This window comes from Sarcophilus harrisii, chromosome 1 (genome assembly GCF_902635505.1).
Source record: "Sarcophilus harrisii chromosome 1, mSarHar1.11, whole genome shotgun sequence".
Lineage (NCBI taxonomy): Eukaryota > Metazoa > Chordata > Mammalia > Dasyuromorphia > Dasyuridae > Sarcophilus > Sarcophilus harrisii.
Genome location: NC_045426.1, coordinates 165567440 through 165580492, shown reverse-complemented (window position 1 = coordinate 165580492; position 13053 = coordinate 165567440). Strand labels below are relative to the sequence as shown.

Here is a 13053-nt window from a genome sequence, read left to right as displayed (position 1 = left end):
GTTATATTTGTATCTTAAGATAGTTCATTTAAATAAAAAGTTTAAGCAGGCAATTATCTCTTCAAATCTGACCCAAAGAGAGGCTTTTCCATCAATATAAAATGATTAAAATTTCAATTTACATAATGAAGGTGTCTCTTGTGATATAAGCATTTAAGTTGAGAATTTTAAAAAATCTTAATTGTAAGATTTTTTTTGTTGCTTTGGAGATTTGTTCCAAGCCTGTGCCCAGGAAGTCTGCCTTTATAACAAACCCTTTGCCTGGCTCCTTATGGTCACCTGAAATGAAAAAGCATGTCTGATTGAAAAAACTTCTCTTGTACTCACACATACACAAGCAAGATAGATAGTCTTTGCCCTCAAGAAGCTTGAATTCTTTAAAGAAGAAAGAACATGAGTAGGGTCACCAGACCAGGGAAGAGTGTATTTGTTAGAAAAATCACCTGAACGGAGCTGTATGACAAATGATTGTCCGTGTCCTTTCAACAACACTAATGTTGATTTAGTTATTATAGTCACAATAACAGAGGGAAGGCAGGGTGGGGGCTGTATGTGAAAGGAAGGGAGGAATAAAATATGACAGATATGAAATTGGCTGGAGGGTTTTAACCCTGAGTTCTTTTTGTAGTTTATTCTTTTTATAATAATAATAATAATTTTTGAATATTCATGGTTGTGCATTAAAAAAATTAAACCATTGATATGTTGATTATGTAAATTAAGATGTAATTTTTTAACAAAATTAAACAATGCCAAAGTTTGATTATGCTTTAAGTTGACCATTTCCCTTTTTTAAAAATTCTGAACTTGACAAACTCCAGCAAACATCATGAATGTTTTCATATGCAAAACAACAAAAGAATAAGAAAAAGATTGTATATTAAACCATGAATTTCCATTAGTTATTTTTACATTATATCTACTTTTTTTTCTTTATTAAAGCTTTTTATTTTTCAAAACATGCATGGATAATTCTTCAACATTAACACTTGCAAAACCTTGTGTTCTAGTTTTCCCCTCACTTCCCCCAAGTCTTCCCCTAGATGGCAAGTAGTCCAATATATGTTAAACATGGGAGAAATATAATTGTATATACTTTTTAATAAAGGATATATAATCAATTAGATATATTAGTTTAAAAATTATTCTGCTTGTCTCTGTCTCCTCTTCTGTTGATTAGTACTTTAATTATGCTTCTTTTATTTTGGGGTGGGGGAATGGGACGGAAAGCATGACTCTTGTTAACCCCTCCTCTTCATATTACCTCAGATTTAGAAAAAAGCAAAAAATAACTTCCCTTCTAACAAATAAGCATAGTTTGGCAAAATAAATCCACATATTCAGCATGTCTCATTTTGCAGTTCTGCTCCACCACCTCTTAGTCAGGAAGTAGGAAATAGTTTTCATCACTAGTATTCCAAAGTCACTCTTCGTCACTATGTTGATCAGAGTTATTAAGTCTTTCAAAATTGGTTATCAACAAATAATGCTGATAAACCCTAAATGCTCACTTCATTCTGTGTCAGTTTATACAAGCCATGATAGATTGATCACAATCACTCAAATTTATCAAGTGTACAGGCCCTATTCAAAATGCTGGAATCCATCTAATTTCTTAAAGTACAATAGTAACATTCCATTACATTTGTAAATCATAATTTGTTTAGCCATTCCTCATTTAATGAGTACCTTTTTAGTTTCCAGTTTTCTACTCCTACAAAAATTGTTGCTATAAATATTTTAGTGCTAGTCCTTTTTTCCTTTCTTTGATTTCTTTGGATTATATACAATCCAATACCAGTATGGATACTGCTAGATCAGAGAATTTGAATGATTTTGGGGGTATAGTTCCAAATTATTTCCCAGAATATATAGATCAATTCATAGCCCCACTAGTTGTCCATTAATATGCCTATTCTTTCATATGCCCTCTAACAGTTGTAGTTTTCCTTTTTTGTTATTTACCAAATAGGTGAATGTGAGACAATCAGGGAGTTTTTTTTTAATTTGTATTTCTCTCATTATTGGTGATTTGTAGGCTTTTTTTCATATGATTGCAAAAAAAAAATCAATCTCTTTGTAAACAACATAGGCTAATCTTTTTGTGAAAACTAATAGTCACAATTAAAAAATTTAAATGCTATATTTTAGATAGTTTGGGAAATTTTAATATTTAAATCAGATAAAGGGGCTCTGTCACAAAATCTATAAGATGTTTCAACTCTAAATCTAGTCGTGATATAATTAATTTTAACATTTTAGGCAATCAATATTCTTGAGCTCTTATATACCTTATTGTTATTTTTGCCTGGTAATCTTATTTTAGCTAATGGAAATATATTTCTTTTAAAGAATTGTATGCATTACTGTTACCAGTATTGAATAAATAACAAATTCTATATTCTTAAAAGAACTTATGATCTGAAAGAAACATGTGTTATGAAACAAAACATAGAGTTGTTAAGTCTCTTTTATTTTAGAAGTATTACATATAGGTTTTCTTGTAATTTTTGAAAGAATTGCAAGAATACATGTTGATTATTGGTTCTATTTATTTGGCTTTCTCAGAAGGAAAGTAGGCAAATCATAGAGAACTAAAAACAAATGAGGTAGAATTATATGTCAGAAGTATAGGATCTGTTGAAAAAAGAGGTACCTGGGAAAAAACTCTGAAACAAATTTCTCTGATAAAAGTCTCAATTCCAAGATATATTAGAGAATTGACACATGAGAATAAGAGCCATTTTCCCATTTAATATATGGTCATTGAATATCAATAAATAGTTTTCAAAGTAAGAAATACAAGTGGCCACATGAAAAATGTTCTAAAGTATTAATAGTTAGAGAAATTAAAATTAAAAACAGCTCTGAAGTTCTTCACACTTCAACATGTTGACAAAGGTGACAAAAAAGGGAAATGACAGATGTGAAGTCAAATATTTATTAAGGGACAACTATGTGTCAGACTTCCTACTGTTAGGCTGGGGAAAAACAGGTACATTAAATATATTGTTCATGGCGCTGTGAATTGGTCTAACCATTTTGGAAAATAATTTATAACTATGAAAAGGTTGCAGTTTATGTGTATACTCTGATCCCATAATACCATTATTAGGTCTATGCCTCATCAAAGATCAAAGAACAATTACTTTCCCCCAATGCATAGATTTGAGAAAGAATTTTTTCCTTATGTTTTCTGCTTTATCATGTGATCACTGATTTATCTCCTCTATTTTTTTAGCCTGTGCTATATTTTTTTTAAATTACTCCTTTGCAATATAATTTGAGATCTTTATAGGGTTTCTGCAGTGCCACTTTTTTCATTATTTTGGAGCAAATTATTGACTTTTTGTGCTTCTATATAACTTTTGTTATATTTTCTATTTTTATAAGATAATCTTTTGGTAATATAATGGTATGTTATTAAATGATTATATAAATGATATATATATTATATATAAATATTATATAATATATTTATTATCATTTTGTTCTTCCTATCCATGGGAAGTTAATGTTTCTCTGATTTATAAGATCTATATTTCTGTACTTGTATTTTTAAAGTTCTCTTGTGTGTGGACTTTTTTGTATTTTAAACATTCTATAATTATTTTAAATAGAATTTTTCTTTATATCTTTTCTTGATGCATTTTATTGATTATTATACAGAAGTGATAATGATTTGCATGTATTTTATGTCTTGTAATGTTGCTAAAGTTATTCAAGTTTCAATTAATTTTTAGTTGACTGTTTCTTTAACCGAACCATCATATCTGCAAAAAAAAAAAAAAAAATTTGTTTTTTCTTGTGCTTATTCTCTCAATTTCTTTTTCTTATCTCATTAGCATAGTCAGTGTTTCTAGTACTTTGTCAAATAGAAGTGTTGACACTGACCATCCTTGTTTGTCCCCTGATTTTATTAGGAAAGGATTCTGGTTTTTCTTTGTTACCTATAATGCTGACTCATGGCTTTTTGAGATTTACCACTTTAAACTATGCTCAAAAAGTTTCAAACTGTGCATACCCTTTGATCCAGCAGTGTTACTACTGGGCTTATATCCCAAAGAGATCTTAAAGAAGAGAAAGGGACCCACATGTGCAAAAATATTTGTGGCAGCTCTCTTTGTAGTGGCCAGAAACTGGAAATTAAGTGGATGCCCATCAATTGGAGAATGGTTGAATAAATTGTGGTATATGAATAATATGGAATATTATTGTTCTGTAAGAAATGACCAGCAGGATGATTTCAGAAAGGCCTGGAGAGACTTACATGAACTGATGCTGAGTGAAACTAGCAGAGCCAGGAGATCATTATATACTTCAACAACAATACTATATGATGACCAATTCTGATGGACCTGGCCATTCTCAGCAATGAGATGAACCAAATCAGTTCCAGTGAGCAGTAATGAACTGAACCAGCTACACCCAGCGAAAGAACTCTGGGAGATGACTAAGAACCATTACATTGAATTCCCAATCCCTATACTTTTGCCCACCTGCATTTTTGATTTCCTTCACAGGCTAATCGTACACTATTTCAGAGTCTGATTCTTTTTGTACAGAAAAATAACTGTTAGGACATGTATACATGTATTGTATTTAACTTATTACTTTAACATATTTAACATGTATTGGTCAACCTGCCATCTGGGGGAAGGGATGGGAGGAAGGAAGGGAAAAATTGGATCAAAAGGTTTGGCAATTGTCAATGCTGTAAAATTACCCATGCATATAACTTATAAATAAAAAGCTATAATTTAAAAAAAAGAAAAAGAAAATGCTATGCTGTGGTCCACATTCAGTTCCTACAGTCCTCTCCCTGGGTGTAGATGCCTTTCTTCATTACTGAACAATTGGAACTGGTTCAGTCCCTTATTTTAATTTTTTTTAACTATTTGATCAAATAAGGGATAAGAGTGTTATCACAGAAGATAAAGTAGGCAATTTTTGTTACATACGATTGAAGAGTTTTTACACATACAAAAAAAAAATGAAACTAAGATTAAAAAGAAAATAATTGGTGGGAGGAGGAAGAAGATTAATTGGGAAAAAATCTTTTTAGAAGATTTCTCTAATAAAAGACTCATTTCCAAGATACATGAGGAACTGAATCAAAAGTGTAAGAATAAAACCCATTCCCTACTTAATAAATGGTCTTAGAATATCAATAGACAATTCACAAAGGGAAAAAAAAAACTATAGTTGTTGGTCCGTTCAGCAGAACCAACCAGGTTAGGTGTAGCACTAATAAGAAAGACGTGTCAAATGGCATGCAAAAGAGTAATCTGTTTATTTGTTGGAGGGAGGGCATAAACAGCTGTGGAATTATGTTTCTTGTTCCTTCTAGCTGAACACATACATTTAGCCAATTTCTTGTTTTTCTTAATCATGAGGCTTGCACATACATCAAATTCTTGGGATCATAGAGAGCTGTTTTAGGTGATGAATGAGCATGTTTATACAGGCTTCCCTGAAGTTCTGACCTGAAATAAAGTTCACACTCTACCTTCTTTCTTTACATTTGGTCATATGAATATATGTTTCAACTTGCTACTAATTGAAGAAATACAGGCAATTCTGAGGTATCATAGTTTACCTATCAGGTTGGAAAAGATGACCAAAAAAAGAAAACAACAGATGTTGGTGGGGCTGTGCAAAAGAAGGCACACAGATGCACTGTTGGTATAGCTGTGAATTAGTATGATCATTCTGGAAAGCGATTTAGAATGATGCACAAAAGGGTACTTTGATACAGTAGTACCACTGTTAAGCTTATAAATAAAAGAAATCAGAAAAAAAGAAGAAATAGTTCTATTTGCACAAAATTATTTATAGCTGCTCTTTTTGTGGTGGCAAAAAACCAAAAATTAAGGAGATGCCCATCAGCTGGAGAATGGCTAAACAAATTGTGGCATGTGAATATGATGAAATACTGTTTTTCTGTAAGAGGTGAGGGGAAAAGGTCATTTCAAAGAAACTTGGAAAGACTTGTGTGAACCAGTGTAGAGCAAAGTCTAATTTAAGAGCTTTTATCAGTCAGATTATCAACCATGATTCTAATGTACTGAAAAAGAATAATACTACCATCTTCATGACAAAGAGATAATGAATTGCCACACAGGAAATATAGTTCATTTTTGGATGTGACCAGTATGGGAAGTTTTTTGCTTAATTATGCTTATATAATATAGGGTTTCTATGTTTCTATATTTTTCTTCCAGGGGCAAGAGAAAAATGAATACTTCATAAAATAAAATAATATTTTTAACTAAGAGGAAAAAGATCCATATATGCAAAAATATTTATAGCATCTCTTTTTGTGATGGCAAAGAACTGAGAACTTAAGGCAGTACCTATCATTTGGAAAATGGCTCAACAAATTATGGTATTTGGATGTAATAGAATACTATTGTGCCATAAGAAATGATGAATAAAATTGTTTCAGAAAAACCTGAGAAGATTTTAAGAATGGATGTAGTGAAGTGAATAGAATCAGGAGAACATTGTAAAAGACAAGCAAATTTTTTGAAACTATTTCTACTCATATGAAAGGGTGTTCCAAATCACTATTGATCAGAGAAATGCGAATTAAGATAACTCTGAGATACCACTACATACCTCTCAGATTGGCTAAGAATGTTGGAGGGGATGCAGGAAAACTGGGACACTGATGCATTGTTGGTAGAATTGTGAACGGATCCAACTGTTCTGGAGAGCAATTTGGAACTATGCTCAAAAAATTATCAAACTGCATACCCTTTGATCCAGCAGTGTTACTACTGGGCTTATATCCCAAAGAGATCTTAAAGGAGGGAAAGGGACCTGTATGTGCCAAAATGCTTGTGGCAGCCCTTTTTGTAGTGGCTAGAAACTGGAAATTGAATGGATGCCCACTAATTGGAGAATGGTTGGATAAATTGTGGTTTATGAATGTTATGGAATATTATTGTTTTGTAAGAAATGATCAGCAGGATGAATACAGAGAGGCTTGGAGAGACTTACATGAACTGATGTTAAGTGAAATGAGCAGAACCTGGAGATCATTATACACTTCAACAAATACTATATCAGTTACTATATATATATATACATATCAGTTCTGATGGAAGTGGATATCTTCGGCAATGAAAAGATCCAATTCAGTTCCAATTAATCAGTGATGAACAGAACCAGCTAGAACTCAGAAAGAACACTGGGAAATGAGTGTGGACTGCTTGCATTTTTGTTTTTCTTCCCAGTTTATTTCTAAATCTGATTTTTCTTGTGCAACAAGAGAACTGTATAAATATGTACACATGTATTGTATTTAAGATATACTTTAACATGTTTAATATATATGAGACTGCCTACCATCTAGGGTAGGGGATGGAGGGAAGGAAGGGAAAAGTTGGAACAGAAATGATTGCTAGGGACAGTGTTGAAAAATTACCCATGCATATGTTCTGTCAATAAAAAGCTATTTAAAAAAAAAGTAAATAAGCATTTTTTTTTTTTTTTTTTTTTGCTGAGGCAGTTGGGGTTAAGTGACTTGCCCAAGGTCACACAACTAGTAAGTGTCAAGTATCTGATGCCAAATTCGAATTCAGGTCCTCCTGATTTCAGGGCCAGTGCTCTATCTACTGCACCACCCAGCTGCCCTGGACCACTTAACTTTAAAAGAACTTTGATCAATGTAATGACCAGCCACAATTAGAGAGGACCATTAATGAAGTATACTACTTACCTCCTAACAGAAGTGATGGGTTCAAGATGCAGAATGATGCATGGCAAATTTGGGAATTTGTTTAGCTTGAATATGTATATTTCTTTCAAAGGTTTGTTGTTGTTGTTGTTGTTGTTGTTGTTTTTTGGTTTCTCCTTATTTCATTTTGAGAAAAATGGGATATAGAGATATCAATTTTAAAAAAAAAAGACTTTTTCCCCTAAATTTTAAAGCAAAAAAAAAAAAAAAGTTTGATTTGATTGAAATATCAATCATGAAGAAGGTCCATGGTCTATGTAATTTACTTTCTATATAGAGAGAACCTACCAAGCAAATAATACACAATATATCTCCATATCTATAGTAATTTAGAGTTATTTTAATCCAAGATATTGAGAAGAAAATTAAATAAAAACAAAATATATATTACCCATTATGTTGTAATATGGATTTTGATATCTAAAATTAATGGATTTCTCTTTTGCATGTAACATACTAGGCTGAATTACATATTAGAAAGTTGGAGCAGAATTTGTCTGTTTCAAAATTAAAATTGTAATAAGGGAAATGGAAGGGAAAAACATTAAAAGAATTTCAATAAATAGTTTATAAAAGCAGTGCTGTAGTACTGCTAGATATAGATAGATAAGAGTTCAGATGTGGGTGACTAATTTAAGTTATAGGAAAATGGAATGTCTGACTCAGAAAGGGAAGTGGAATTTGAGAAGGTTTCCTTTTGGAAACTATTAAGACTCACTTCCACTGTGGTGATATATGCAGAGGAGATCTCTCAGTGTAATATGTGAATAAAAGTTGGGATTTTCCCTAATGGACAGACTTTTTTTTTTTTTTTTTAAATTTAATAGCCTTTTATTTACAGGATATATAAATGGGTAACTTTACAGCATTAACAATTGCCAAACCTCTTGTTCCAATTTTTCACCTCTTACCCCCCCACCCCCTCCCCTAAATGGCAGGATGACCAGTAGATGTTTATTATATTAAAATATAACTTAGATACACAATAAGTATACATGACCAAAACATTATTTTGCTGTACAAAAAGAATCAGACTCTGAATTATTGTACAATTAGCTTGTGAAGGAAATCAAAAATGCAGGTGTGCATAAATATAGGGATTGGGAATTCAATGTAATGGTTTTTAGTCATCTCCCAGAGTTCTTTTTCTGGGTATAACTGGTTCAGTTCATTACTGCTCCATTAGAAATGATTTGGTTGATCTTGTTGCTGAGGATGGCCTGATCCATCAGAACTGGTCATCATCTAGTATTGTTGTTGAAGTATATAATGATCTCCTGGAATGGACAGACTTTTAAACTTAGCTTTTATTTATTCCCTTTCCAGAAAGTGACACAGTGTTAAAATTTTTCAAGTATCCCACTTCTCCTTCATCTGACAATCATGTGTCATAATTCAATTTTCTAGATTAATATGTTGTGTATGTATGTGCATATATATTTGTTCTTAATCTTAATCAGGAGCTTTTAATTCCTAAAACCTTATCTAGCTTCATATTTTTAAAACAATTGAGAAGCTATTTGAAAACAGTTGTTTCAGGGGGAGCTAGGTGGCACAATGGATAGAGCACCAGCCCTGAAGTCAAGAGAACCTGAGTTCAAATTTGACACTTAACACTTCCTAGTTGTGTGATCCTGGGCAAGTCACTTAACCCCAATTGCCTCAGCAAAAAGAAAGAAAGAAAAGAAAACAGCTGTTTCATATTTGTTTATATATTTATTTTTACTAAAAGCCAATCTTCTCAGAAACTTCACAACTGCTTTTTTTTAAATCTAGTTTTAATGTTTCTCTTCATAAACTTATTTGTTCTCTAACTACTTTCTGCTCATTTTATTCTATTTATCTATTCATTTTATCCTTTACATAAATATTTACTCTGTGCCTCCTTTTGCTGATTGCTGGTGTATACAAAGATTAGTAAGACAGTTCCTGCCATCAAAGTTTGCAGTATCTAGTAGGGAGGATGATATGGTCACAAAAATAACTAACATGCAAGTTAGAATGTGATAAGTACCATAAGAAAAAGAAAAACAATTTTTCCTTAAAATTATTTTTTTGTTTGTTTTGTTTTGTTTTTCTCATTAAAGTTGCTCCCCTCAGCTATCCCCACTTCCCACATTGAACTGTTCTTTGAGACAAAGAAAAAGAGCAGACTATCTTACAATCTGTACGGCATTCTGTCCCAGTTTGTCATGAGTGCCCAGAATAAAACAAAATGTTTGGAAGTTCAGAAGAGGGAAATATCTCTTCTGACTTAGGGCATCAGGAAAGGCCTCATCGGTGACATAGTATCTGATTGGATGTTGAAGGATTAGATGTTAACACTGAGAAACTGGGAAGAGGATGTTTTGTTTTTTTTGTTTTTTTTTAATAGCCTTTTATTTACAGGATATATACATGGGTAACTTTACAGCATTAGCAATTGCCAAACCTCTTGTTCCAATTTTTCACCTCTTACCCCCCCCACCCCCTCCCCTAAATGGCAGGATGACCAGTAGATGTTAAATATATTAAAATATAACTTAGATACACAATAAGTATACATGACCAAAACATTATTTTGCTGTACAAAAAGAATCAGGCTCTGAATTATTGTACAATTAGCTTGTGAAGGAAATCAAAAATGCATGTGTGCATAAATATAGGGATTGGGAATTTAATGTAATGGTTTTTAGTCATCTCCCAGAGTTATTTTTCTGGGCATAGCTAGTTCAGTTCATTACTGCTCCATTAGAAATGATTTGGTTGATCTCGTTGCTGAGGATGGCCTGATCCATCAGAACTGGTCATCATATAGTTTTGTTGTTGAAGTATATAATGATCTCCTGGTCCTGCTCATTTCACTCAGCATCAGTTCGTGTAAGTCTCTCCAGGCCTTTCTGAAATCATCCTGTTGGTCATTTCTTACAGAACAGTAATATTCCAATTTTCATATACCACAATTTATTCAGCCATTCTCCAACTGATGGACATCCATTCAGTTTCCAGTTTCTAGCCACTACAAAAAGGGCTGCCACAAACATTCGTGCACATACAGGTCCCTACTGGGAAGAGGATGTTAGTGGAATTGTTTGTCCTTCATTTTTGAAGAGGATTATGACATCAGCGGGGTGATGCTATGACATGCAAATGAATTGGATTGAAGTGAGGGAGGACTGGGCAAGTTCACCTGCCTCACTTTCTCCTCCAGAGCCATCTGGATTCAGTAGCTAGATAGATTAGGAGGAATGGAGATGGCCTTGGTTGCAGAGAGAGACAATGGACTTTTTAAGTTCAGGTCTTCAACAATCTCTCATTTGACTGAGGACACACCCATTTTGTGATTAAGGCTAAGTAGCGATCGAGGCAAAAAAAAAAAAAAATCTCTTTCACCTACTCCAAAAAAATCTGAATGAATGAATGAATGAATGAATGAATCTGGAAGAGGAACATCCTCATATTTTCTGGCCAAAGCAGAAACGGGATTACATGATACTATGCTTTTCTTCACTAGTAGACATAAGCAAAGAATAACAGGATTTATTCTATCATTATTGTATCCATGGTTGTTAGTTTTTTTTTTTTAATCAATTTGTATCAAAGTAAAAACTAAGTTAGTATCCTGAGAATTCATTGACAGTTATAATTATACCATATGTTTTTTTCTTTTTCCTCATAGAAAAATTTCCTTAGTTTGGCAAAGAAAGGATATCTCAGTGCTATGTAATTCTAATTTTAAAGAGAGGGTATTGCTTTTGTATGTGAATGGGAAGAAATATGCTTTTGTAATGAAAGGAGTCATGATATGTTTTGTGACAAGTTTCTGGTGTATGTGCCAGATTAAAGCTAAATCCAAAAGAATGATAATCCAGGTTGATGCCAATTTTTTTTTCTAAATGATTATACCCTTGCCAAATCAGCAGTCTTTTAGTTTCTAAAATTATTTCTATAATTTCCACATTTATTAATGTCATAATGAAGATTTACTTATCTGACAAGTATTCTTCATAAAAACTATGGTCTTAACACTATGTCATAACTGCATTTTTCTAATTAAGCTTGCCAAAGTTAATTTAGGGCTTTACCTAATGTTCTTTTGGGTTTGTGTCTTGTGAGTGTATGCTTTAAATTATGTTTCTCTTTTTTCTTCCCTTTGGGAAACTAGTGACAGGAAAGGAACAAAAACAAAAAACCCAGTGGTAAGCATTTAATGAAGGAACTTTCTAAAGAATAACTTTTTATTTTCAAAATATATACAAAGATACTTTTTAATACTCACCCTTGCAAAATCATGTGTTCCAATTTTTTTCCTCCTTCTCTTATCCCCACCCCATCTCATAGACAGCAAGAATCCAATATGTTAAACATATGCAATTCTATGAAGAAATTTTCAATCACACTCAACAAACAGGCCTACCAAGAATATTGCAAGAGTAGACTTGCCCAGGCTAAGTTCTCATGCAAACTTATTTGTCATTGTGATAATAATACAGATAGAAGGTAGGTGCTATCATAGATTCCCAGCTCTTTTCAGAACATTTTTTTTAAACTTCCAGATTTATTAACTCCCATGTTGTTTTTATTAGTATCACTTTTCTGTTATTGAGCTTTAAAATTTTTACTTTTTAAAATGAATTTAAGTATTACTTTAAAATTTTTTATAATCATATTTTCAACATAATCTCAAAGGGGTTTTGTTAATTCCTAGTCAGCAGATTGTGATGCAGAAAACTTATATTTCTTATGCCTTAACATTTCTGCCTATATTTTTAAGTTAATCATTTTAATTGAAGGTATTAAATTCTGAGAGCTCTTTATCTTTTACATAACTGTCAAGAAAGATCTGCTAATAACTTAAATCATCTTTGTATTTCAATAAAATCTTTTTTTAAATTGTATTTTGTGGAACATTCTATAAACTCAGATATCATTATTGCTAACATTGTTACTGGAAACTTAATTCTTTGCATAGCACAATATTTATAAACTATCTGATGCTTTGTCTTGTACTAAACTGTATTAGAAGCATAATTGTAAAGAGTATAATTTTCTTTTCATTCTTAATAATCATGTTTCTAACAGACTAGACCATAATTGAGTGAATTAATTCCTTGTGTTGAAGTATATTAAAGCAAGTTTTTATCTTCCTTTTTAGAGATCCATTCTGTTAAGAATGGTTTCCAATCACACCAGATTTTTTGATATTTTTTTATTACTTTCATTTCATTTGAATCTTTTCCTTCTCTTTTTCCTGTCTAGCAAGTCCTCCTTTGTAACAGAGAATATTCAAAAAAAAAAAAAAAAAGGGAAAAGCACTTCAGTAAAATTTG

The 13053-nt window shown here is 32.1% G+C and overlaps 1 protein-coding gene across 3 annotated transcripts in view; it reads left to right on the top strand.

The window, feature by feature from the left end:
* The window catches only part of POLK (DNA polymerase kappa), a 97937-nt gene that overhangs the window by 42313 nt on the left and 42571 nt on the right, over positions 1-13053 (top strand). Inside the window, exon 1 of one of the 3 annotated variants that reach the window (XM_031966348.1) lies at positions 10905-12223. The exons of the other annotated variants lie outside the window; for them this stretch is intronic. The gene's annotated coding sequence lies outside the window, so the exon portion shown is untranslated. Of the gene's footprint in view, positions 1-10904; positions 12224-13053 lie in introns of those variants that run through there. 3 annotated transcript variants of the gene reach the window in all.